General features: G+C 36.7%; 1 protein-coding gene across 12 annotated transcripts in view; it reads right to left on the bottom strand.

Annotated features, from left to right (window-relative positions):
- Positions 1-27,884, bottom strand: part of FOXP2 (forkhead box P2) — a 440,098-nt gene that overhangs the window by 287,194 nt on the left and 125,020 nt on the right. For all 12 annotated transcript variants that reach the window (XM_054220133.1, XM_054220094.1, XM_054220067.1 and 9 more), the window contains one exon: positions 17,774-17,857. The gene's annotated coding sequence lies outside the window, so the exon portion shown is untranslated. The remainder of the gene's footprint in view (positions 1-17,773; positions 17,858-27,884) is intronic.

Below are 27,884 nucleotides of genomic sequence, written 5' to 3'. Positions count from 1 at the left end.
CCAATATTGAGTGTTAAGCACAGAATCAGAAGAAAAGCAGGAAACAACTTTGCCTTTATAGTGAAACCAGCTAATTTAAAGATAAACAGAGAAGCCAGACCCTAATATGACTGTATCACATACTAAAATCCAATAAAAAGGTAATACTTACGGAAAAGCATATTTAGCATTTGGCATTATTATTTTAGTTACTTTTTTTTTTTTTAATACATTCACACACTCACACAACTCTTATTAAAAAAATTACTTCATTTACAAGCAGGTGTCTCCAAGATCTGACTATTTACAATATCTTCTCCATTTTATGTGTTTCCAATTAAAAATTATTCACATTTTGGGAGAGAAATACTTGCTCCAGGACAGAAAAAATGAACTTTTTACACCAAATGGTTACAACAGATTGACACACATAACTTACCTGAGAAGGACACTGTACCTCACAATGGTATTTTAATAAATCAGGCTCTAAAATCACAAGTACTAATTAAGCACCACATGTCAAAAGAAAAATATTCTGCAAACTCCATACACACACACTTTCAAAATGATGGGATGGGAACTGAGAATTCGTGCATAGCCCCAGGCTGGGAACCTCAGAAGATCAGTGTATCAAATTCAAATAACTGGAAATTACAGATGGAAATTCTTGTTTAAATGGATCAGAAAATCTGTAATCTCAGTATTTCCATCACTTTTCCATCTTGTACAATTTATTTTAATTACCAGAATTTTTCTGCTTTGTTTGTTTATTTCATTTGGCTGAAGAAAAATGTGACAGAGGGAAAAAAGGGAGGGGAAAAAAAACAGGAAAAAAAAGAAAATTATTATCTTGCAGATTTTTATCTAATTGTTCCATGAACAAGAAAACATAATTCCACAAATTTTTTCAATAGAACAGTGTTTCTCAGTGGATGGGTTCCACATCCCACAGATGATAATTCGAAATGAGCAGACACGACAAGAAGGTTTTCATAATACGACAATCCCTTCTGCTTTCTCTCACAGTTGGACAAGCAGTGTAATAATAAAAGCTGTTGATCTTTAGGGGGTTTCTGTACACAAAAAATAGTTCAAAGCTGACTTATAGCACCACAGTCCCCTTTTATGGGTTAAGATACACAGTATTCCAGAGTACCTGTAGAGACTGTCACTGATAATACAAGACAGACAACATTTTTCTTAAGAAATGCTCCTGGGCTATTCAGGTAATCACAATAAATATAAAAGGAGATAACAAACTAGGTCTCCAATAATACCTCTGGTATGAAATGAATGAAGGACACCAAATTTCACAGATTTTGCTTACGGCTTTCTGCAAAATCAGGACACATCTTCAGGACATACAACTATATCAAATAATGAGTTAATCCAGTTGTATAGACACCCATAAAACACAGTAACATTTCAGCAGGTAAGCGCACTCACTGTAACAGACAGATTTACGGAGCTCGGGTAAGGATTGTACTATAGCTACTACACATTTAGTGCTTTCCAAAACAGCAAGATTAAAGTTACCTCTAGCAGGTGTACAAGAAGTTCTCTTTAATATCTTTATCAGTGATCTGGATGAGGGGATTGAGTGCACCCTCAGTAAGTTTGCAGACAACACCAAGGTAGGTGGGAGTGCTGACCTGCTTGAAGGTAGACAGGTGTTGCAGAGGGGTCTGGACAGGCTGGATCAATGGGCCAAGGCCAATGGTATGAGGTTCAACAAGGCCAAATGCCGGGTCTTCCACTTGGGTCACAACAACCCCATGCAGCGCTACAGGCTTGGGGAAGAGCGGCTGGAGAGCTGCCAGGCAGAAAAGGACCTGGGGGTGTTGGTCAACAGCAGGCTGAATATGAGCCAGCAGTGTGCTGGTGGCCAAGTGTGCCCAGGTGGCCAAGAAAGCCAAGAAAGCATCCTGGCCTGTATCACAAACAATGTAGCCAGCAGCACCAGGGAAGTGATCGTCCCCCTGTACTCGGCACTGGTGAAGCCGAAACTTGAATACTGTGTTCCGTTTTGGGCCCCTCACTACAAAAAAGACACTGAGGTGCTGGAGCAGGTCCAGAGAAGGGCAACCAAGCTGGTGAGGGGTCTGGAGAACAAATCATATGAGGAGCGGCTGAGGGAGCTGGGGTTGTTTAGTCTGGAGAAAAGGAGGCTGAGGGGAGACCTTATCGCTCTCTACAACTACCTGAATGGAGGTTGTAGAGAGATGGGGGTCGGTCTCTTCTCCCAAGTAACAGGCGACAGGACAAGAGGAAATGGCCTCAAGTTGCACCAGGGGAGGTTTAGGCTGGATATTAGGAAAAAATTTTACACTGAAAGGGTTATTAAGCATCAGAACAGGCTGCCCAGGGAAGTGGTTGAGGCACCATCCCTGGAGGTATTTAAAAGAGGTGTAGACATAGTGCTCAGTGATATGGTTTAGTGATGGTTTTCGTCAGTTATGTTGATGGTTGGACTAGATGATCTGAAAGGTCCCTTCCAACCAAATTCTATGAAACTATGACTGTTCTCCCAAGCGCAAAACAATTTACAACAGACAACACTGCACAGGCCATATGGTCATCTTTCCATGATCATGAAGTCCAGAGCAGGGCTTTTGGTTTTGGGGGGTTTGTTTGGTTTTTGTTGGGTTGGGTTGCATTGTTGGGTTTGGTTTTGTTGTGGGGTTTTTTTTTTTTGGGGGGGTGTTTTTTGTTTGTAGACCTGGTTTTTGAAAAGAAGAATATTAGGAGAATCCACCTAAAATCTTACTTAATTTTAGTCCCACCTTGCTAGGAGTTACCACACACTGCACTTCTGGCTAATTTGAGATGCTTCCAGAGCTTTTTCAATAAACAAAAGCTTTGAAGTTTAACAGATTATTAAAAATAAATTAATTTTCTTATATATACTTTCCATAGTAAATTTCCTCTTAGATAGCAACAGACAAATATTTTCAGAAAAAGGAGGAACAGACTCTTAACATCTTCATCATACCTGTACAACATGTGTACTTACAACAACAGTTTCCAAGTGTGACAAAGTAAAACTTACAGGGAAAGTCACAGATCTATAGCTATGGAATTTCCAAAAGCATTTTTTAACCGAAGAGCAAAACAAAGGATGAACAAGTTATTTAATGTGGATACAATCTGGAGAATACCAATGGTTCAGTCCTTTCTTCCACAAAAACAAAAACTGAGCTGACTTAATTGTCAAGTTTACTTACTGTGCAAGCCCCATCTACATTTCTTACTGTGGTAGAGATTATCTATGACTGTCAACAAATGCACATGAATGTTCTGACGGGGAAACAATCAAGACTTCTTACTTCATGAGTTTGCAAGTGTACAACTACCCTTTTTGTGTAACATTGGCTCCATTAACTCTCTTTTTATGGGATTTTTTATGCTTCTGGATACAAAACGTAATGATTTTACTGTATCTGCCCTGAGCTTTATTTCTGAAAGAACTTGTTCAAGAATTTCAGGTCTCTCAAGATTCTTTTCTCCGTGAAATATGAAGAAATGGGTTTTCTAAATGCTTTTTATTCAAGGACCTTCATTGTCCTTGACTCCAATTATGCAAATCACATATTGCAAACTCCATTACTTGGTGATTCAAACAGCTACAAAAAATAGATATCAACCTGTAATACTCCAGATTAATAATGGTGATACTGCAATTTGTCTTAATAAATAGATGTAGTTTCCTGAACTCTGCTCTTCTCAGTTCAGAATGGCATCATATAGAATAAACTTGCAATCATACTTGGCAGAGGTTTGCAGATACTATGTCCTCCAAAAATTTACCTTTTTAATGTATTCCTTATTGATTCTTTTAGTTCCTAACAGGACTAAACAGAGTATTACAAATCACAACATTCTTGCCCCACGGAGAAGTTTAGAAGACCTTTTGAGTTCCAGTATCTAGAAGGGGACAGGATGGACCCAGAGCATAAGTGCCCTGTCTTTTGCTCCTGTCTTTGCTTCCCTGTCACTAAGGGATGTCAGGACAAACATAGTGGTGCTTCAGGAACCTGGTAGGCTTCTGTGTCTTGCCGTAGAACCTTCCAGGAATACTGTCTAGAAAGAAAGAGCTCACTTCACTACTCATACCCATGCAATCTCTTCATAAAAGTACTATGAAAACATGTTATTAGTGACTGCTGCTGCAATAGAATAGAATAGAATAGAATAGAATAGAATAGAATAGAATAGAATAGAATAGAATAGAATAGAATAGTCGGAAGGGACCTACAAAGATCACCTAGTGCAACTACCTGACCAATTCAGGGCTGACCAAGATAAAGCACGTTATTAAGGGCATTGTCCAAATGCCTCTTAAACACTGACAGGCTTGGGGCATCAACCACCTCTCTAGGAAGCCTGTTCCAGTATTCGACCACCCTCTCGGTAACGAAATGTTTCCTGATGTCCAGTCTAATCCTCACTTGGTGCAGCTTTGAACCATTTCCACGTGTCCGGTCATAGGATACCAGGGAGAAGAGCTCAGCCCCGCCCTCTCCCATTCCCCTCCTCAGGAAGCTGCAGAGAGCAATGAGATCACCCCTCGGGCTCCTTTTCTCCAAACCAGATAAGACCAAAGTCCCCAGCTGCTCCTCACAGAACATGCCTTCCAGCCCTTTCACCAGCTTTGTTGCACTCCTCCGGATGCATTCAAGGATCTTCACATCCTTTTTAAACTGTGGGGCCCAGCACACAGTATTCAAGAGAGTTGCTATCACAGAATCACAGAATGGTAGGGGTTGAAAGCGACTATACTTTCACCGATCAACCCTTTACCCTAACATCTACAGCACCTACTAAATGATAACGGAGATAATGCCAAAACTAAATAGTTACATTATTTTTCATCCAAAACGGACGCTTCAAATACATATCACATTAAGCTATTTACTGCTAAGCAGTAAATGTATAGGTGAGTAAATGCAAATGCCAACAAACGAATACTGCTCTAACTTTAAGAACATCTTGGAAGAGATGACTATTGACATATACAGTCCTAAAAGATGCTAAGTATGTATCACAATTCAGCCAAAGATCTATTCACAGTCTTAAAATTAAATGTGCGTATTTCTAGATTGAGTCTTGATGGCTCAAACTTTGTCAAGTCAAGCCATAGATGAATGTATCATCAAAACAACTGATGCTTCTACACAACTCCAACATGAATTATTCTAATGATGCTTAAGTGTTCCTATTAACAAAAAGGCCTTTGGATGTTCAACTTCAGCAGAAAAAACCCTGAAGATTTCCTGTACTTCTCTTTAAATTCTAGCCTCTTACTGAGAAGGTCTGAATAAGCAGTATCTGCATCATTAGCAAAGGGGAAACTACTAAATTAGTATTTTTCCTGAAAAAAACTCAAAGAAGTGGTAAAGCAAGAGTGGCAGCAGGGTTCATTCACAAAAATAAGTAAAAATAAGAACGTGGTGTTATTTCCCACCTTTCTTATTAAAGAAATTGGTATTATGTGATTTGCTAATTTGGTGAAAAATGCTGGGAGCACAAAGAAAGGAACGAAATCTCAGAAACACTTCCTGTACTTCACACAACTTCATCTGACCTTGAACAATGCTGGTGCAAAGAGCCCAGACAAATTAGATTTTACATTTACACGAATTCCACACAGTGAACATGTAAGAGTGTGAAAGCCTCCTGACAATTTTTCCAGGTCGTTCTCAAAAACAGGTAAAAATTTCCTTGCTAAAACATCAATCAGCTCCCAATGGGAGTTACTTTAGGTAGGCATGAGGAATAAGAAGCTTCAGAATTACGGCCTTTCCGTCACAGTACAGCAGCTCAAGAAAAAGGACAAGAGCAAGGGATTAAGGAAGCTTAGATATTGTTCACAATTCAAATTAATCTTTGAGTAGATGATGGGTTATAAGTGACAGATGAATAAGGAAGTAGAATTTTCAAGTAAATGTTGCTTCTGTCCCACAGCCAGGAGGATCTTCTTAGCTGAACTACAGTTTCCTCAGCGCCTGACTGATGCAAGGACCAACAAGGCATAAATTTAAGCTAAAAAAGCTTACCCTCATTAATATAAGAGTTAAAGAAGAAACATGTTTTTATTTTTTACTTTTTAAGCAGAAAGCTGGTAAGCCTAGAGAGCAAATCAAGCAGCTAAAACTTACAGAAAAAAAGAGCAAGAAATACTAGTGCCTGAACTCTCCTAGCAGTCTCTTTCAGCCATTTAGAAAACCCTTCCACCAAGAGTAAGACATCGGATAGGCATGCTCAAACAGCTGCTGTTATATGATGGCTCATCTATATTGGATAAGAGTAATACAATACACACGGAAAAGCCTAAGTAAACATGAAGTACCCTATACATAATTATCCTTTATGCAATTAATTTAAAAAAAATCATAAGAAACTTTTTATAAATGCATAGGTACTAAATTAGTCAGGGACAAGCTTTACCCTCTTCTCTTGCAGTGTGCATAAAAATCCTTGAGACAATGAATGAAGAAAAAAAAAACAACAAACAAAAAACAACAACCCAAATCAGTTAAATCTAACCATACGTATTTAAAAATGAAGAAAACCAAAATATGACTAGTTTAAGCAATCATGTGTAGTGTATTTAGACAGCCTTTTGTCATACTATGTTTGTTCTGCTGTGTCAAAGCAAAAAGTCTGTTCTAATAATTATTTTAATAGATTTGAATGAGGCTGTTCAGGACAGACTTTTAAAGCTACTTTATTACATAGAGTAAGATAGAAGCAGTTATTTTTTAATTTCAATAAAGAGATTTAAAATTTTTTAATAAATGCCTTTATGTTACATGATTTTGTATTCCTGAGACGTAAATAAAACAGTAACTCTGTAAAGCTCACAGAATAACTACCTAAGCCATTTTACAAGGAGGATATACTTTTCCTTCTTTTCTATGAATGTATAAAGCTCTCCTTCAAGCTCTTACTAAATCTATTGATCTGTGAAACACAGTGCACTCCAGGGAGGCAATTCACTTGACGTTATATATCAAATGATGAGATGAATAATGATCATACCATTTGGTAATTAAACGTCTTACAAACCTTTTAACTGACTGAACGTCAGAAAGGTCAAATGAGATCAAACCTTTTTTCTTTTTTTTTTTAAATTCTTTTCTTATATTAGCAATACAAAAGCCATATTTAACAGTAACTATAATACTACATGGCAAAACCAAATAATTAAACAACATACTTTTCATTCCTATATTATTACACAGTTCGAATACACACAGAAATTGTTCATTCATCCTACAGTCCTATTATAATCTTAAATTGTTAAGCTTTCAAAGAAGTAGCCAGTCACCAGTACAGGGCAAATAACTAGCAATGTTATTGGATTAAGGGAAATGAACACCACATAGGGCAAATGTAAAATACACCAAAACACCAAGCAATTAAAATAAATTTCCTTTATAACTTCCTGTACAGTTGTAGGAATCTAATTTTTTACTAGAGGATGAGTACAAGCCATTCCAACAGTTTGCAGACACTATCAGTGTTCGTCACCTTATACATTAATTTGGACATTTTATCTATTAACATACAGTAATAATTTAAATGTTTAACATGAAACAAATCCAAAAGATTTAATAAAGAAGTCACCTACAACTGTAATTTCATGTAGGGTTTCGTAGTTTGCCTGTAAATTTGGCAGCTGCAAAGGCAATCAAAAGATGCAGCAAAGACGGTTTTTAACTACAGACTGCCAACGCTGTGAAAATCACCTGCCTCAATGGCTAAAGGTTTCTCCAGCACTTCTGCCAAACATGGGGTTCCTAGAAAAGGCAGTATCTATTCCCATAAGACTTCGGCATAATTTTATGGGCTGTCATGAATCAAGACCTTCATTGTAAGAAAGAATAAATCCCTCCATCTTCATACAAACTATCATCAGCCTTCACTGCCCAAACAGACTCAGATCCCAAATATTAAAGAATGTCTTAGCATTTTTCTCTAGTTATTTTCCTAGAAAACAAAGAAATCTTTATTAGCTTGGGAAGAATACACCCAATGTCTTTCTCAAAAACGAACTGGGACAGATTCAGTCAAATTTCACAAACATACAGACACACACATCTGAAATCACTAAACAACATAACCAGTAACAGCCTGCATGTATATTACAGTTCTGTCTTATCGAAGAGCAAAGTGGCCATTCTCAAAAACCATCCTCATTCTACTGAGACCAGTATCCCTGTGTTGCCCTAGGTGCTTCCGCACAGCTAGAGCTAACCTGGAAAAGAGAGGCTTCCAGGGCAGAAGCTGAAAGAGAGAAAATTTTTACAAGGCATCTAAAGAATTAAGGCAGCAGACGAATTTGCCAGCCAAAGGACAGAATTTTTCTGGGGAAGTCCCGCATCCATGCTGAGGACTGGCTGTTACTATGGGAAGTGAGAGACATGTGGGAGATACCTTCTTAATATCAACTGCCAGTTGCTCACAGTACTTTGTCTTTCTTTGTCTCCAGGCTGGGAACAGAGGTCAAGTTCGCAAAATGAAAAAGAGGTAATTAAATCACATGCTCTATCTTCTGGGATCTTTTAAGTATTGGACAGGGTATTCAAGTTCGTAACGTAATAACTTCAAAACACTGTCCTATCAAATACATTCAATCAATCCAATATATAGCTTTTTCAGGCCTAATAAATCAAATAAATTTTAAATACCTTGAACTAAAAATATTTCCGAATTGCAAAATTAAAATAATATGAATGGTAAGATTGCAGTAACATTAATGCGTCCTCAGATCTCCATTTCTCATATAGTCAAAAAGCAAAGCATTCAGTAAATCTTCCAGAGACAGAGAAAGAGCGAATACTAATTTTTTCTAAAAGTTCAACATGCAAAATTTTAGGTGGAAAAATATTACTTTACCGTAACTAACTGGAATATTACTTTATCTTTTATAATGGAAAGCATAACACTGTGGGACTTCCATAGCAGAACAACCTCCCTTAGAAAAGCAAATAAACAGGTGCTGAGATCAAACTTATTTTAGGAGTGTATTATGCATCTGATTTAAGCACTGACCTGTGAAAAGATGTTCTGTGGAGGCTCAAGGGCTTCAACATATGGTCACTTAGCAAACAGCTGCAGCAGTTAAGATGCTCCTGCCCTCTCCCTCCTTCCCCCACTGTTTGTTACCTTCCCAATGCCAGACCTGTTTGCTGCCACTCAGCAACCATACGAGACCTCCTAAGGAACTTTTCCGCAAAGCCAAGTAGCCCAGTTTAGACTGTTACGGATTTTCCACTGCATCAGCTGGGGATCCTTTCCACATTAATTTCCATTTTCCTATTTGAAAGTGACAGGTTGAAGAGAAAGAAGAAAGCAAGCAAACACGAGTTCTGATATAGGGGCAATAACAAAATTCTGAGAGAGGATAAAGATACCTAGAACTGCAGCACCTGTTAATTAAATAATTATATGCTTTAGATATTAAAAGGATGAATGATAATGATGAGTCTAATACTTCTGCAGTGAAGAGGAAAGATGTACAAATAGCAAGCTTACCTTCCACATTCTTTATAACACTACTGCTCAAAAAGACAAATGCAAAATTATTCTGTCACAAGAGAAGCCCCTAAATAATTTTTCCATTCATTTCAGTAATTCAGTTCAACATATCAGCCTTGTTTGTAAAAATAAAATAAATAATAATGATGTCATTCATTTAGTCCACTTAACCAGTAGAAACATCTGAGGCAAAATTCTAGTTTCGAAGTTCTGATAGGATAATGATGCAAAGATTATAAATCCTGAACTTATTTTTTTCAATGAGTAGTAACGATTGAATTTGAGAAAAAGTACGCCTACCTAAAACTGAAGTAAAAGCCTTTGACTGGGTTCAGTAGAAATTTTTTAAGTGTTATTGTTTAAATTCTTTAATAAGTGATGGAGAGAACTGGATTTGTATTATGTCATGAAAATCCATCTTACAGCAAACAGAAAAGAAAGTAAAAACTAATGGCAAGTAGCCATGTAAGAACGTTTCCATCTTGAAAAGAAGAAAGCTAAATATTCACCAACTTGATTGTAGAATGTACTCTTCAGATAATAAATACTAGTTTCAAATTAGTTGCAAAACATTTAAGACATGAGGTCACGTGTTTTTGTCATATCACACTATCCATCTGCTCTAATTTGAAATCTTTACTAGTTAACTTCACCAAAATAATACAGAACAATAGTAGGCAGCAAATTAAATTACAGAAGCACAGGGACATCTATATGTATTTCAACAGATCTAACCCAAAATTTAATTCCATTTCTCCTTCAAACATAACAACACTGGATTAAAGTTACAGCTACCTCTAAAACTATACTTAACCAAAGTATTCTAGAATTAAATTTCTATTTTGTACACTCCAGTGTACCATGTCCTACACCTTATTATTGAGAAGGCACTATATATTGTTTAAACGATAGCAAGGAGTTGTAACTTTGCAGCCTAATACCAGGTATTTTCTTTCACAAAACCTTCACTGGATCAGTCCTAATTTACTGAATCTTCCTATAGGTACTCAAATCCATATGCATATGACCAGAACCACCATATGAACCAAAACATGACCTTTTGTGCTTCTACAGAAGACTCAAGCTCAGAAAAAAAAACAGTAAAAGGTCCTTCAGAAATTAAACTGTGAACATTTGAATTTTGTAAAAAAATCTGATGCAGTTAAGCAGTTTTCAACATCAAATCACCAGTAAAAACCTATCTCCTGTAGGCTGTGACTGGCAACAATTACCACTAAATAGCCATTTTACAGACTACATTAAAAATTCTGAGACCCAGTTCCTAAGGGACAGTGATCTTTGTCCATTTCCTAGATGACAGTGCCCACATCAAAAAAAATCATTACCTCTTTCTTTGCTAGATCCCGTAATGCATTTTCCAGAGGAGAGAAGAAATCACTCCCCAAGACAGTTAACAAGCACCACTTACAAATACAAAACTCATTTAAAATCAGCTTTTTAGGGAGGTTAACTCTCAAAGCAATCAAATAAACATCTATTCCATTTTCAAGATCCCATTTATTTTCAGGAATTAGATCTGCTGTTATTTCTTCCATATGCAGTCACTTGTACTGAATGGCTTGCTTTATTGCTTACATTTTTTTTTTTTAAATAAGGATTTTAAATAGCTAGTTCATCACATTTATCACGGACTGATTTCTGGATAAGGTAACTTCAAAAGCATCCCAAAAATATAGATAATTTATTTTTCTGCACTACTGGGAAACACAGGAATCAGTAACATGAAAATCAGCCTTTCAGAATTACTTCAGATATGGTCAAATAAGAGACCATGCTGAAAAAACAGCACAAGTAAGTTGTTCTGAGAAATACAGGAAACCACATTTGGTTTTCTTAAGTTTTATAGACATCCAAACCAAACTACTGTTGAGGTTTCTATTTCTCATGATAAAATTAGGTTTTATTCTGTCTAAATCAATCTATGCTGGAGAACTCACAGCTCTCAGCATTTTCTTCCAGAAACTGCGGTAATGCTAAATGGCTTTCCAACTTAACTACAAAAACCCATGAGAGAGAGAAAAGACTTCACAATACACAAATAAGCAGTGATTCTTTGCCTTGCATCTCCTACCAGGGAAAGAAACAAGGCAATTCTATGTACATAATTAACATCTAATTAAATTAATGTTCTCTGTTGCCTCCTCTGAAAGGCAACACTTTCTAAGAACTTCATTTCATAGAAAGCAGACAAGGAAACAAAAAGATTAAAACTGGGTTGTGTCTTCCTCTCGTCCCTCCCACGGAAAGACAAAGCTGTTGATGACCCTTTTATCCTATTGCAGGAACAGAAGGAGCAACACAGAATGAATGAGAAGAGACTTCCTTCAGGAGGATGGGAAGCCCTGTCTTGCTGGCATCACAGTCACTAAATTTTGCTTTTTAACTGTTGAAATTTTAAGTCTGGAACTGCTGTGAAAGCATTAAGAGTTTGGCCAGACACACACAGTCATCAGCATGGCAACAACAGAAAAAAGACCTCTCCAGAGCACAGCTGATGCCAGCGCCCTGCATTTTAAGTACAATAGAGTAATTTTCCCTTTTAAAAATATGACCAGGATGGGAAAAAACTGAGGATGTAATTCACATTTCTTAGATTTGTTCACAATCACACTGGATATATGATTTTGACCAGCACTCGTCCTGCGACTGAGACATCGGCACAACTAGCTGTGTATGCTGGCTAACAGTTAATCTGGAAATCCTCCTTACTATGTTTTTCCAGTCTGTCAACTCACTCCTGCAAGTCATTTTCAAATAGGTCATTCATAATTTATTTCAAACCCAACATTTGTGAAATCTCACATGCATCCCATCATTAAGTAACAACAGCACAATCTGTTATAAAAAATTTTTTAACTTAAAAAAATAAGATATAATTGATATCTAACACCAAAAAAAGAGCAGACTTAATTTAAACATAAAGAGAAAAGCAAAATGAATATATTTGGAATTTAAATGACTGTATTTTCAAGGTGGAAAACAAAGTCTGCATCTGCAAACTTTGTTCATCTAATTTTAACTTAAATTTATTTTCTTTATTTGGAGTTTGACATAATTTACCGTACTAAACTAAAACACTGGTGTCTGGCTCTCCTGAAGAAGTGGTCCAACGAGTAAGAAGGAACCCACTAGTGTGACTAAAAAGACCAATACTCATTGTTATCCCGATGAAAGAATAAGTAGTATATGCTATCTGTTGCATCTTAACACGCTTATTATTATGTATTACCTTATTTCTAAAAATAACACGAATGTACGACACTGCTCATCTACAAAGTGTGGTGAAGAATACTTGGGGGTTTTTGACTGTTATTCACAGTTTGTCACAATAGCTTTAGCAGTCCATATTTTTCATGTAGCGTATCACACATACTTTTAGAAATGTCAGGCCTTATTTCAGCAACTTTACTTTCAATATTCAAAATTACGTCGCTTAAGTGATTATTAAAAACCTATAAAAGTAACTATCTATTTCACATCATTTCACAGAATTATTTTCTCGAATAATAAACTCACCCTGAGTTAACCTCCAAGATCTTGCAATGTACTCTAGAAATACTATCACACTTTTTTTTATAAATTAAATTTTAAGAGACTGGTTATCCATCACCAGTCTCCTAAAGAATAAGAAGCAATAAGAAAATAAAATCAGTATATTCATTACTCTTAAATTAAAAAAAAAAAAATCCCTCTTTTTGAGAGAAGTAACGGTTTAAACACCCATCGAAATTCCACTGGTAATGATGATAATATTTTCAACAATTATAGTTTTGGTAAAAGCCATTAACAGTTTAATACCAAGCCAGCAGACACCTTTTCCTGGTATATTGTGCATAAAAAGTATTCCCATCTGTTTCAATGCTTTGGCTTTTTCATGGGCTTAAACCTGTCAAATTATTCCATTTGATTTCAGAGAATTCTCATATGGCAATCTATTTTATTTACTTTATCTTCAATAAAATGGTTGAGTGAGCATTAGCAACTATGAGACACAAGTTTCAATCAGTCCTCTGGCAAAGGCGTCAATCTACATTAGACCTACTGTGCTGTGAGCTGCAGCCAGAAAGCTGGAGTAAGACAGGGCAACAGTGAATGAGTGAGCGAGACCTAATAAAGCAGCAGTGAAGAGAGAGAGAATTCTCCCTAGGCACTACCATACACTGCTTATATAATGTGTGTGCCTAGTTCAACACACCAGTAGCTCCTTAATAAAGCTGACAGCTAAAAGGGGGCTTCAGACTCCAACTTTATCTTACATGACAACTACGGTAATGGTCCTCTGTTCTCAAGCAGGCTGCATTCAGAAACCTGTATTCAGTTCAGTTCGAAATTAAGAGTTCTCACCTCTCTCATTCATGTCACATAGAAAAAAGAACCATAAAATTATTAAGATGCACACCACCTCTCCTCATGTCATACAATTACTTGAAAAAAGAAATCAGATTTCAACTAGCTTTTCCTTAAAAATTTCTATGCTAGACACCACGGAACAATCACTGTATTAAACAACAAACTTCTGAAGACAGTATCATTAAGGACTAATTCCAAGAAATGTGGGCATCACTCCTAGGTGCTGTGAAAATATCGCCCAAAGCACAAACTTTGTAATAAGTGATGCAAGCTTGTATTTGATATGGACTGTAAAAAGGAGATTATTGTAATAGTGCTCTTCCCAGCAAATCAGACCATTAAGGCTGTACTTAATATTCAGCTGAATTGAAAAGCTGGTCAGTCTAAATCCATAGTTTCATACTTTGCATAATCATAGCAAAAAAATTTACTACCTCATAGTTCCAGGCCACAAATTCAATTCTACCAATGTAAACTACTTTCTTATAAAAGTTGCCTTCAGGTTCCCCCAAATTAGTAATTTACAGCTATTCAGAATCACCCTGGAAAGATAATTCAAAATTCTACAATAAACAGTGTTTATGTTCTAATACAATTCCATTAAAATGTAAAGTACTGTTTCTGTTTCGGACTCCTCCTGGTGGAAACCAGACTGAAGACAAAGCCCACCAATCCCCATCCAACTACTTCTTGGAAAGCAGATACCATCTTTTCCTTTCAGCTTTATGCTGTGTATCCTCCTCCCCTTCACCTAATGGCAGTATCAAACTTACTTGGCTTCTGACCAGACATGAGGAAGGGTTAGCCTTCTTTGTGGACAATTAATGTCAATCAAGTTAATGTCAATCCATTATCCAGCTGATGGAATGACTTGTACTTCAAATGTTTCACATCTCAGTCATCAACATGATCACCAGCAATGAGTCCTTATGCAACTCTGGCTAAGAGTTCCAGTTCAGCTGCAAGACAACTATATGGGATGTACTTTTGTACTAATTTAACAGCATTATTATGTTTGCCCTATCCAAAATAAACATATAGAGAGACCGAACATTTCGTAGGTACACGAAATGCACACATAGACAATATGGGTAGATGAGTCATGCTGTTTAAAGTCCTGTAGTACCAGGAAGGAACAAGAATGAGCACAACGTCTCCTCTTCCACAAATTGCCAATACAGGACAGAAGAGCTAGATCAATTTCACAATTAATACCACAACTACAATTCAGTTCACTAACACAGAAAACACTCATATTTAGAAAACTTCCTTAGCTTTTTTTCCAAAGCCTAATTAACTCAGAAAATCCAGATGTAACTATACCACTAACAGTCCCCAAAAGTGTCCATTTAAGCCATCAGTCCAAAAACGGAACATTTTTTTCTCTGCTTTTGCAGTTTTCCAATATGGATTTTTGTCTTGGTTTCAGTTTTTCCAACCCTAACTCAGGTTTTTAAAACTAACTCCTAAACAGTAAAATGGTCTACTGAAAGACTGTACAGAAAGCAAACAGAATTTTTCTCTCTGTTAATTAAAAATGTACTCATTTTATTTTTACATATTTCTATCACTACTTTTATGACTGAATCCCAGTTTCCGATCAGTGCAAAGACACCGTGTCCTGCCATAAAAAAACCTATCAACTCTAAATGACATACTGAAGAACTAGCATTCAGAATTTACTACTATTTCCTCATGGACTACAAAAACATTCTCTCTCCACTTTTACACACTGCAAGAAATAGAGACCAGTGCTAAAAAGGCCAAAAAGATTTTGGCTTTCTTTACAGAAAGCGTTTTTATAGATTGTATTTAACTTAAAGTTATGGAACAAAATAATGGAGGAAACAGAGTTAACAGTTACTTTCCTCCATATGCCTTAAGTTCCAGACATACTGGAATTCAATAAAATGATAGTGCCAAACTATTATAGATGCACAAGTCAGTATTACTGCATTTCTAACATTATTTGGTACGGAACATAGTAAATTTCCAGAAAAAAATATTCTTTAATAAATAAAAATATCGTATTGGCTTACCGGATTTCAATTACTACATGATTACCACAGAATTACTACACAGTTTATATCAAACCAAACAGTTCTCCAAAATACTGACACTGTCTATGGAGAATCTATGTAGTGTTACTACAGATGAGTTACACCATTCAGACATATGTGTATAAATATGTCATAGAAATCCAGTCATATTTCCATTGCTACATAGAAACCAAAGAATCTGACCTTTTTTACTGTTTTCTCTACTGGATAATGTAAGAAAAAACACCGTTTTGCAAATATATTACTACACACTAACATACAGCCATAGACAAATTTGTATGTGATGCCAGTAATGTCTACAGTTTCACTGTATAGTGCTGTATATCCTTTGATTTACAACATTGCTAAAGCTAATATTGTATCTTTTCTTCTTTTTACAGTTTCACCATATTCATACTCTACCCTTCAGTGCCTTAAGTCCTTGGAAGAAGGTGAAGTTAAATCGGAAGAAAGGGATTTTCCTTTCTTATTACCCAGTGGGTAAAGAGAATCACAGTGAAACACATACCAGGACGGTTGGTCTTGTTTTGCACTGCTTTAAATTAGGTTAAAAAGGTCTGTGCTTCCTCCCAGAGGGTGAAACTTCAGAAAATTTGTTATAAACATAGTTTCAGCACTAATTACTTTCACCATCATTAACTCCTCTGGAAGTACTTCTTTTCCTTGCCCTTCTGAACCATCAATACATGAAGATGGATGTATCAATATTACGGAGTATATAGGAATATTTGAATATTTCATAATACCTTAGCAGCTACTGCACATGGCACACAGGGAAACAATACATACTTACTTTGGAAACAATGGTGTACATAGAAGCAACTGGGCCTGTTTCCTATTATGGTCAGTTAGTTTGTCATAACCTGTTGAAATCTGCATCTTTAAGATTTAGTATCAGGCACCACTTCAGCATATTTTGCAATCTACACATTAATATATTCCCTAAAATTTTCAATTTGAAATATTCTGGAAATATTCTCAGGAAATTTTCTACCTCTGTAGGAAAAGCAAATTGTTGTGAACAATTATAACAGTCAACATGTAAATTAATTCTTTCTTGCAATAGCAAGTATGAAAAATCTGAAATAGATGCGAGTGGCTTGCTAAACTCTCATCTTACACTAATTCCTTCAAAATGTCTTTTTCCAGGTCTCTCCAAGGTAAAAAACCTGATATCCAGTTGTACATGATTCACTCAAGATAGCTGTGAAGGTCTGGAGCAAAGCAAGGTATTCAGAGCAGGCATGCCAAGTCCCAGGGTGTGACTTGTGTCTCTTCACAGGCCAGTTCAGACTGCTAATGCACAAAGGAGTTCAAACAAGATTTGAACTCATGGTCCTTGAGATCATGGAATATTCCTGGTTACCAGTGGAATAAAGATCATCCCGGTTCCAGGAAACTAGGAATATCCAAACTCATCAAGATTCATTACTATTTAATCTTCCCTTTTAAAATTTTTATTTATTACAAAAAATATTTATACAAATGTAGTCAAAAATAATTTTCTAACCAAATTATCTTAATTATCATACCCCTAATGCAGCTGATGTAATGAAACTATACAGTGAAACTTAACTACAGGGTTACACACACCTTGGTGAGACAACCATGTTTTCACTTATTTTTGTGGCAGGCACTGAAAAAGCATTGGAGGGAGAGCCTACATGACTTAAATGTTCTCCATTATCTAGTTATAAATACAAGCAATCATACATCTCAGTCAGTCAGAGGAAGCAGAGATGGTCAGAATATGGAGTGGTCAGCAAGAACAGCAATTCCAGAACAAAGGAAGGTTGCAAGAAATAATACTCAGTACTCACCTGCTTCTTCTAAGCCTCAAAAAGACCTTTTAACTTCAGCCTTGAACTGAAGTGATGTCCAAAATCAATTCCAGTACCACCATCCTGACAAGACAAAGAGAAATGTTTATAGCTATTTAGACATCATTTAACAAAAACAAAACAGAATTTGGCTTTAGCACTGCCTCTAATTAGTTCCAGATGTGCATAAGCTGATTTCTAAGTATTTTGAAAGAAAAAGGAAAGAGTTAGAATTTTAAATTTTTCTATTTTGACATAAACCTTTTGGTTGAAAGACCAAGCAAGTTGAAAGATTCTTTTAACAAGTAGTCAGCTTAAACGTAGTCCACAAAAAAATATGATTGTTCATCAAGTTTCTGCCTTGCTGTAGAGGGACAGATAAGGCATCACACAAAGCCTAGTCTTATATTTTTTATTCTATTTTTATTATTAAAGTACCTAAAGGCAAACAAGAGGAAGGCTTCACTGAAGTAGTTTGTTCCAGACAGAGAACTGCACACAGTATCGCTACCAGTAAGTTCACACGGTCATCTGAAGGAAGGCACAGAAGCTGTGAGACAGCATGCCAATGATATTTAAATCTATATGCATTTTAGGAAGGACAAAAGGACAAGTAAAAAAAAAAACAAACCAAACAATTTTCAAGCTGAGACTGCAAGACTGCATTGAACAGAGAAGGTTGGACAAGGCAGAAGGAATAAAAGATCATGCAGGTCCGTAGAAGGTATGATTATATGTCATCTACGCCTGAGCACGTTTCTCTTTGCTGAAATCAACAGGGACAGATAATCCTACATCTATGCCAGTATAGTCACATGCGCTCCGAAACAGAGGGGCTGCATGCAAACTGTCTAATGGACATGGTCAAATAAATGTCTGGGAATTTTCTGGAACAATGTTAGTTTGCAAAGACCAAAATTGCGGCAGAGACCTGGAAATACTTCCAAGCATTGTTTAATTTACTAATATAGACATAGCCTTAATGCCTGAAACTCTGCTACTTCTGAAGTTGATCCTATCAGCCTCTCAATGGTGCCCCTTGGCAATTCTCCCTTGCTGACAAGGTCAGACAGAAGCAGACTGAAGAGTAAAATTAATGTTCAATTTTATAAAGAAAAGACTGCTTTTCCACCATTTAAAAAAAATAAAAATCTGTGTTCCAACTGGCATTATTAATACACACTTTGTTACAAGATGTTTGGACATTTAAAAGAGCTGCAGTTCTAACTTCTTCCTTTGTTTGTAGAGTGTAACAAAACCTGCTGGGAAGGTCGAAGTTCCTAGAAAACTGAAAGCTACCTAGCAGCCTCTGTAGTAGAGCAAGTGAAGAAGGAAGAGCAAAGAATGACAGGCTGGAGGAATAAACACTACGTGAAACCCCTGCACAGTAGGACAGCGCTGGGAAATGAGAAGGAAATCTTATGAGCTCTTAATACAAAGAGAAAAAAGAAGAAAATGTTAAAACCAGGTAAGGTTCCTAAGGCAAATATGAGGAGGTGAAGGTGTGTGGCAAGTCTTAAAAGTTGTTGGAAAGTAAAATATGTGTCAATGAAACTTTGCTCGGTAGTCATGTTATCACCCTAGATCCAGAATGGGAATATCCAACCAATTGAGAGAGAAGCATTCACCTTGCTCTCCCTATTTCCCATTAAAAGATTGCAGATGTAGCTATGCCTCTAGACCTTTGAAGTTTCTTGTGTACCTGAAGTCCAGACAGAAATACACCTTATGGTTATTTCTTCAACAATACATGTTGTTTGTTGACAGATATTAATATGTAAGCCTCAAACATTAATATTCTGTATTTCTCTTTTTTCCTATACTCCTTTATGCCAAAAAAATTTCAAAAAAAATCAGTTTTCTTAGCTTGGATCATATTAAACATCACACTTTGCTTCAGCTCAGAAAGAATGGCAAGATAGTTATGATAGAAGAAATCTGACATCAAAACATTGCCTATTTTGTTGAGATACAGCCTTCTTAGAAAAAATTTTTGATTATAGTGTTTTATCATAATTATTCTTAATACGAAAACAACCACACATGTTAGTCTTGATTATTAAAATTTTGTCTTTGGTCTTTCTGAATCATCAGGATTTCTACAATTATTCAGAAGTCAATAAGGAATATTTAAAGTGGACAGGATCACACATAGTAGATATGACACATATGTCACAGAGAGATGGCAGGCCTTACCTATCAACTTTCTTTTTACCAGCACAGATCTTCACCTTTAGAAACTTATCTTTTCACCAATGTTTCATTTACGCTACATTCTAGTGGTTACCTGATGAAGGCAGCTGCCTCTTAAAAATAATGTTACTTTTGTTATAAACATTGATTTGTTTTAATTTTTGTTTGCATCCTAAAACCTGGACCTGAATCTTCCAGTGATTCCAGCTTAACAATAACATTTCTCTGTCCTCCCTCCAAGAGAGCTAACATGTTCCATCCCTTGAACCACAACAGGTAGATCTTTAATGTCATTGTTTACCTATCCCATATTGACAGTGCTTACAGACAATATTTTTTCTATCGTTCAATATCTAGCAATTCCACCCGAATTCCATCTGAACCTTAAAAGTTTACAATCAAATTCACAGAACCTGCCAACCAAAGCCTTAAAAGCATCCTGACAGTATTTCTTTTTTAAATATAGTAGCAGTGGATAAAGCTCAAGCAATTCTGGCAGCTCAATGTAATATTGTTTACTAAGGTAGGAACACTCTTATGACGTGAACAGTAGAACACAACTGAATTGAAAGCCACCTCTATGCCACTTGGCTTTGACTTCCCATTCAGGTCCCTAAAATTTGAGTTAAACAAGCCAATACCACAAACTTCTGCAATATCCAAGAAAGGAAAAGTGTACTGGTCAACCACTGCATTCATGTGATATGTAGACGCTCATTAAAATGTACATTTAGAGGAATTCTAATAAAATTTTTCTCCAAATGGTAAAATGTGTAACAATTATGATCACCCGCCTAGCACAGAAGCTAGACAGGTGACAGATCCATTTTCAACACTGACAAAGTTATGCAGTTGGTACCATTCTGTCATACAATATGCTACACTACACTTTTTACGTAATGAAGCATTATTCGTTATGAACACAACTAACAGAATTTGTGTCTTATTTATGCAAATTGTCACAGTCGTTTTAGGAATCACTAGAATATAAAAATAATTTAATTCAAAATGAAAGCCAAATTAATTTCTAGATGAAGACATTCCTTTTAGACTTGATTTAAATAAACAAACACAATGCCCACGTGCTGCAAGCCGTTCTCTTTAGCTCATTCATTTATTTGTTCCATTCACCTCTTAGCTCATTTTACGTTTACATCACAAATCATTAGGATAAATTTACCTGTTATATGTTTGAACGCTGCCTCTATGACAACATTTTGATTTGGGACTACAGGCTCTTACTCATTATCTTGACTTGTTGGTGGCCTGTGGTCTTCTTTAAAACATAAATAACCACACCAAAGTCCACTACAGCTCTTAAGCAGTTGTACTATTCGATCAACAGCGATGATGTGTCTCTATTTGACATAAGACCGACTTGTTCACATTTTTGCTATAGTAAAAATAGTTCAAACTGTGCATCACTGCTTTAAGTGGGCATTTGTATAAAATATTCCAGTGAAGAACTACTCACTGAAGCATTCAGGAATATTAGAACACGGTTGAGGGCCACCTATATGAGGTATATTTAGATACGCTTGTTTTGAATCAGACAGATTGGGCCAAAGACACAACTGGTTTTAGTAACGCAAGAATTACTTGCTAAAGAGACTATCAGTTTAAAGGCATATACATTCACTGGTATCCATAGCTCCTACCATCCCATACAATTAAAAACAAAAGGTTTAATTCATAATAGGACTTCTGAGCAAGACTTAAATTGTCCACGGGACATCACAGATTTTATTTGAAAATACGTTTACATTGAAAATACATTTACAAAGAATCTATAATGTATATCTTCTGAAAGTACGAAATAAAAATGTTTAAAGTTACCTAATAGTCAGACTATTTATTTTTAGTTGTGTTTAAACTACTTTAAATTACAGAAACTGCAAATAGAAAATAATACTCTCTTTCTTCCTGAATCCAAGTACTGAGACAATTTCTGTGAGAGAAAGACTCAGAAGCTCATAACCACATGAGCACTACTGAATGCCATTATAATTAACAAGAACATGAAAAATAAATTAGTAGTTATGTTTTATAATCATTCCAAAGTTAAATGAGCCCATGAAAAGACCTTCATACTACTGTAATCTCATTAGCCAATTTTTACATGCTACTCCACATTACTACTTAGCCAAATGAAGGCTGGATTTTGTTATGTTATCAGTGGGTCCAAAGAGAAGAACTGTGGTGGTGGGAGAAGCAAACATCTTATTATTTGGCACGAGAAAATAATGAATCCCTGAATGCTTCTTGAGCTGTCAACCTTCCCCAACTATATCTTTTACAAAATTTCTAACAAATGCTGTGTACTTGTAACATTTCACATTATATACAATACCACTAAAATTAAACTTGAATTTTCAGAACATGGATTTTGCTAATCAAAATATCTATACTCAATTAATCACGACAACATGCAAATACGCAAAGAAAAAGGTCAAGGAAAATAATACATTTTCCAGAAAAGCATTAAAAATTTAGTGTTTAATGCCTTGGAAATTGGCCAGTGGCAGAAAAAAAAAAAAAAAGATGACATGGACTAAAGATGTCAAGATGTCATCAACTTTAGTATGTCCTATTCACTGTGTAACTGACGTACAGGTTACATATAACTTCTCTTGGGCAAGGGGAGGTGGCTGGAGAGGGAGGATGTTCCATTTAGGTCTTACTTATCCTGAAGTTTAATAGGACACTGATCACGTCTACTTATCAAGGCACACTGAAGAAAATGGAGACACTATAAATAAACGGGAAGCCTGGAGTAAAGGAAAAATCACCCCTCCCCAGTCTTCTCTTCCAAAACCTCCACAGCAGCATTGTCTGAATAGTTGGGTACACAGAGTAAACCATCCCTGAGGCAGGTCTAACTTGCTTGACTTGCACTTACACGATAGATAACCCGTGTTGACACTAATCTTGTAAGTATGCACGATACCAATATCATATTCGGGGAGATTTCTGAACAATTTATCCAACGTGCACAGATACCATGCCTTTCTTTTATCTTCAGGCATGTCTGTCTGTCTTCTGAAAACACATAACTTACTGTAGGACACCTCAGAAAAGAACCACTTTCCACTTGTTGAATTTTCTTATCTTAATAAACTGCAGCAGCCTACAATAATTGGGGCAGAAGAACATAAACAAAAATGAAAGAAATGAACTGTTCCTGAATAGTTTGATCTAAAATACCACAAACACAATGGCACTGCACTTTTGTGACTCATTTCGAGAATTACAATTTGTTTATCCCATTTTCTCATGTGACATGATTAAAAGGGATTCAAGAATAGTATCAGATGAGAATGTAGAAGTAAGAACTTTAAAAACTATTGTCTTATAAGAGCACATACATGGTGATCATCCTGGGTTGTCTTACATATCTAGTTCGGTCCTGTAAGAAGACATATGTACAGATTTATAAATCAGCAACGCATAAAGTCAAAGAGCACCTGACCCTTCTGCCATGATGCACGCACCATATCACAGACTCATTCACTCACACTAGAAGGCTGTCTAGTCCAAACTCCTGTATAAAGCAGCACCTGAATGTTGACTGGGTCACTTAGGACATCAGCCAGATGCATCTTCAAAACTATCAAAAAAGGTGATTCCACAACCTGGCTTCTCTAGGCAACCTGTTGTGCTCCATAATTGTCCTTTCATTGAAAATCTTTTCCCTTATATTGAATTAAAACCTTCACACAGAGGAGCTCCACACATTCAAACTGCTCCTTCACATAAAGGACAACCCCCCTACCCCTTCTGTCGAGCTTGCATCCATCCATCACTTAGCTCCCATCATTGAAGTGGTTCTGACACTTGGCAGCTTATTCCTATGATGCCATAGCTCTGCATCTGCACACAGCGCTCTAGCTCCTCCTGTCTCTTCCCCACTCAAAAAAATCCCATCTAAATAAATAAATTGGAATCCCAACAAAAACAACAATGCAGAAAAAAATTGAACAGCCACACAAACAACTTCCAGGGGAAAAGAAGAACAGTTAAACTCCACCCCCCAAACAATGCAGAGCCCACCTAATCAATCAAGATACACAAAAAAAATCCACAAACTGCCAGAAAACATGACACACTCACTCAACTCCTGAAGACCAAAAGGGAAGCAGCAGGAAAAAAAAGAAGATAAATAAGACAAACAAAGTGCGGGGAAAAACGGAAGACAAAAACAAACAAACAAACAAGAAAAGGGTCTAAGACAACCTACTTGGGGAACCACAATCTCCTGCCAAAAGAGCCACCATGAAAATAAAGACAGGCAACTGTGCCACCAATTGCTGTCATCTCCATTAGCTGATACTTCACAGCACCTGCTAAGTAGGTGTTTCCCGCTTCAGCAGAACAGGGGTTACTCCCCCATCAGCGTGGGGCTCCCATGGCTTTACCACATCCTCAGTTTGGGCACCTCAAGGATTGCTTACACTGATTATGAGGTTGGTTTAATACTGAAATGACTACCGTGGTTAGCTACAGATAACTGTTACAAACTAAATGTCCATAAGAGGACTGGAGCCTCGCAGACATCCCTACCCTAAAGCCGACATTTGGCATGACTTCATTTTTTGTGTCTTTTGCAAAGAAGAAAAGAGGTTTATGTCCTTGGCGGCACAAGTAAGAGGCTGAGTAAGAGGCCGCTCTAGAGGACAGTGCTCACACACCTCTGTCATCAGCTCCTTGGTTCCCTACTCAGTGCTACATCAAACTGTAGAGAGAAAACTCTTACAGGCCAGTCCTCCCCTACAGACACAAATGCACAATCAAGTCTTCAGCTATGCTATATTTTCATGTGAATCACTTCAGGTTACTGGGAGAGATCGAAGACCCAGGGATTTTTCACAAAAATTAAAGACTGACTGCTCTTGAGCATCACATCCATCTGGAAGTTAACAGTCCATTCATGTCAAACAACCCAGAGACTCTCCTTCAGCAATGGCCCAGGAAGACAATGCTGAGAAAGACAGAGGATAGAAACCTAATCCATGCTCTGAACCCATCCCTAAAGACACCTAAGAAACAGAGCACCTTCCTAACACTGAAAAATGTCCCTATAAGTATGGCAGATAAATATTAGGGCCATTAGATATTTCTGCTTGTCTTGTACGAGTACACATCACATCAGGGTATGACCCAAAGTAAATTTCAAGCCACAGTCAATAACTGCTTTGATGTAGATTGGAATCTATGTCCTTGAAGGGGCAACAAAAGCCAAGAAAAACCTACTACTATTTCAAAGAGGGTCACTGAATAAAAATGAGTAAGCTTGTTACAAAGAAGAAAAAAGGGACAGCTATGAGAGTCACATCTTTACAGGTGGCAGGGAGACTGATTAAAGACACCTTTTGCAAGCTCAGAAGAAATGCATACAACCTATCAAAAAAGACTAAGAAAATCCAGAGAAGGGAGCTGTCATGAACAAACAGCACGAAGGAGGTTATTAGAAAGAAAAAGGCATCCTTCTAAAAGCTTAAGTTGTGTCCAAGTGATGAAAACAGAAAAGACTGTCATCTCTGGAAGGCTTCTAACACACACTAAGTGTTAAAGAGCTGCAGGAACTGGCAGCTTCCTATGGGCTGCGGGCCAGGAGTGGTGGGGGCTGTCCATGGGCAGGGCAGGACCTGGCCACCCTCAGCCAGGGAGCATGGTGGGCCAGGGGGCAGCCAGGGGCAGCCCCACCCCACAGTATCAGACACCTCAGTGCTCTCCCAGTCTTTTATCGTCCAGTATCAGACACCTCAGTGCTCTCCCAGTCTTTTATCGTCATACAGTTGTTACGGATGAATGATGAAAACTTCAGGAACTGAGCGCTTTGAGCAGGAGGATAAGGGGTGTGTCAGAATGCTGAGTACCAGTGCCTAGCTTGAGAAGAAGGGATTAGTTGTCAATAAATAACATACAAGGTATTTCAAACATGATCCAGAATGAATCTTCGTCCTCTCTCTCTACGCACATGCAAGAGTTCAAGCATACGTAAACGGGATTGTGTGTGAGCTTTGTACACAATTGTGTAAGTGAACTAAAACATACATTTTCAAATCTCTAATCTGCAAAGGATCTGAGCTGTAATACAACTATCTGGCTTCTTAATAATTATAAAGAAAAAATGCTGTAAATACAATAATTATGTCTCATAAATTGCCCTTTTTTTTTCCAGAAAGATAAATGTCCAGCCTACATGACACGGGCACACAGATGTACCTCAAAGAAGTTGATCCATTTTTGTTAGCAAAAACTCTCATCAACAAAAAACGATCTTCAGTTAAGAAAAAAGAACACTTCACAATGAAGTTTTTATCCACCCTTCTGTCAAAAACAGTTTAAATGCTCATGTTAATTGTAATTGTAACTGAAGTCATTGGTATTCTATCAACAGCTAATCATTATGGAGCAGGATAAGAACATCAGTAAAGACACATGAGTATAAATCTAGTCCTGCTGGTCTTTCATATCACTCATTACCAAAGTGAAATAGATAATAACTTGCAGATAATAACTTGATCTTTTATAAGGAAACATTTGCATGAGTGATTAGTTTCTAAGTTGGACCTTAGGTAGAAAAAGTAATTACATGCTTTATAAAGTATTTTTTACTTGGCCATTCTAAGTAGTTGCTCTGCAATACCCTGGTTTTGCTCTAGCCACACTTTTCTCAGATCCAGTGTGACTTTCAGGGCAAGAAATTTAATTGTATGAAGAAATCTGAATTCAGCTTTTGAAAATACACTGCACACAGGGTCCAAACGTTGCTTGCAACATTTGGGAAATGTCTCACACACTTGCAGAACTGCAGTACAACTCTTCACACTTCGTAGGTTTCTGTATGGGATCCCACAGTAAATACAGAGGTAGTTACCTTCTACAACTATTTTTAATTACATTTTGGACAATATTGTCACAGCAGCAAAGCCTCTTACTCAAGTGATTTAAACCAATGGTAAAAGCCAAGAAAACAGCAATCAAATCTTTGATTTTCGTAAGATAAGAAAATGTATTTGTTCATAAAGAAACAAGTGTGCAGGAATGAATTTAACATATTCCATGGATTAAAAAACCCAACAATTTTCAAACAAATGAAGGGCAAAAGTTAATTTAGGCATTTATACAAATTCTCATTTCTGCATCAACTTTCATAATAAATGAGTAAAACAATTTCCATAGCAACCTCCTGCACTGTATGATGCACATGTTGCTTGTGAAACACAAAACATCTTCTATCTGAAACATACGAATCAAAACATAATGGGAATATGGATAGCTTTTATATTTTAAAAGCAATAAATTTCCTTGGACAGATATTTTTATCTTTTTATGCCTATCATCTTGTGACTTTCTTCAATCAATCAATCAATTTTACATAAATGAAATGGCCGTCATACAAACACCTCCAGGCACTGCACAAACTCAATATAAAATAAATACAGTAAAATATTAATGAGCTAAACTATGTATTTTTGCTTTCCAAAATATTAACATATATTTTCTTTTAAAGAAGGATGACTGAAATGCATATGATAAGAGAATCCAGATAAGAACTCCACTTCAATAAGGTACAAAGTGATTACTTTTGCCACTAACATCGTTCACTTTGGCTGTTGCAGAGCCAACGAATTTTAGTTTATGACAATTCACTGAATATGATCATGTGGAAATTCCTATCAGGGATATGAGTCTGATCCAATGCCCCACATCAAAAAAATTTTCCACTGACCCATTATGACTAATTGAAAACTGTCAGGTAACACAGAGGCTTTGTTCCTAAACTGCTTTTATTTTTATTTTTAATCAGTGGCACAAATGTATAGTCTCTAACCCTGAAAAAATAAGCGGCTTCCACTATAAAATCAGGAATATGAAACACAAAAACTTACATTTACATTCCACAGAGAATTAT

This window comes from Rissa tridactyla, chromosome 1 (assembly GCF_028500815.1).
Source record: "Rissa tridactyla isolate bRisTri1 chromosome 1, bRisTri1.patW.cur.20221130, whole genome shotgun sequence".
NCBI classification, from domain to species: Eukaryota; Metazoa; Chordata; class Aves; order Charadriiformes; family Laridae; genus Rissa; species Rissa tridactyla.
Note: the sequence above shows the minus strand (reverse complement) of the source record. Positions and strands in the feature narration are given on the sequence as shown.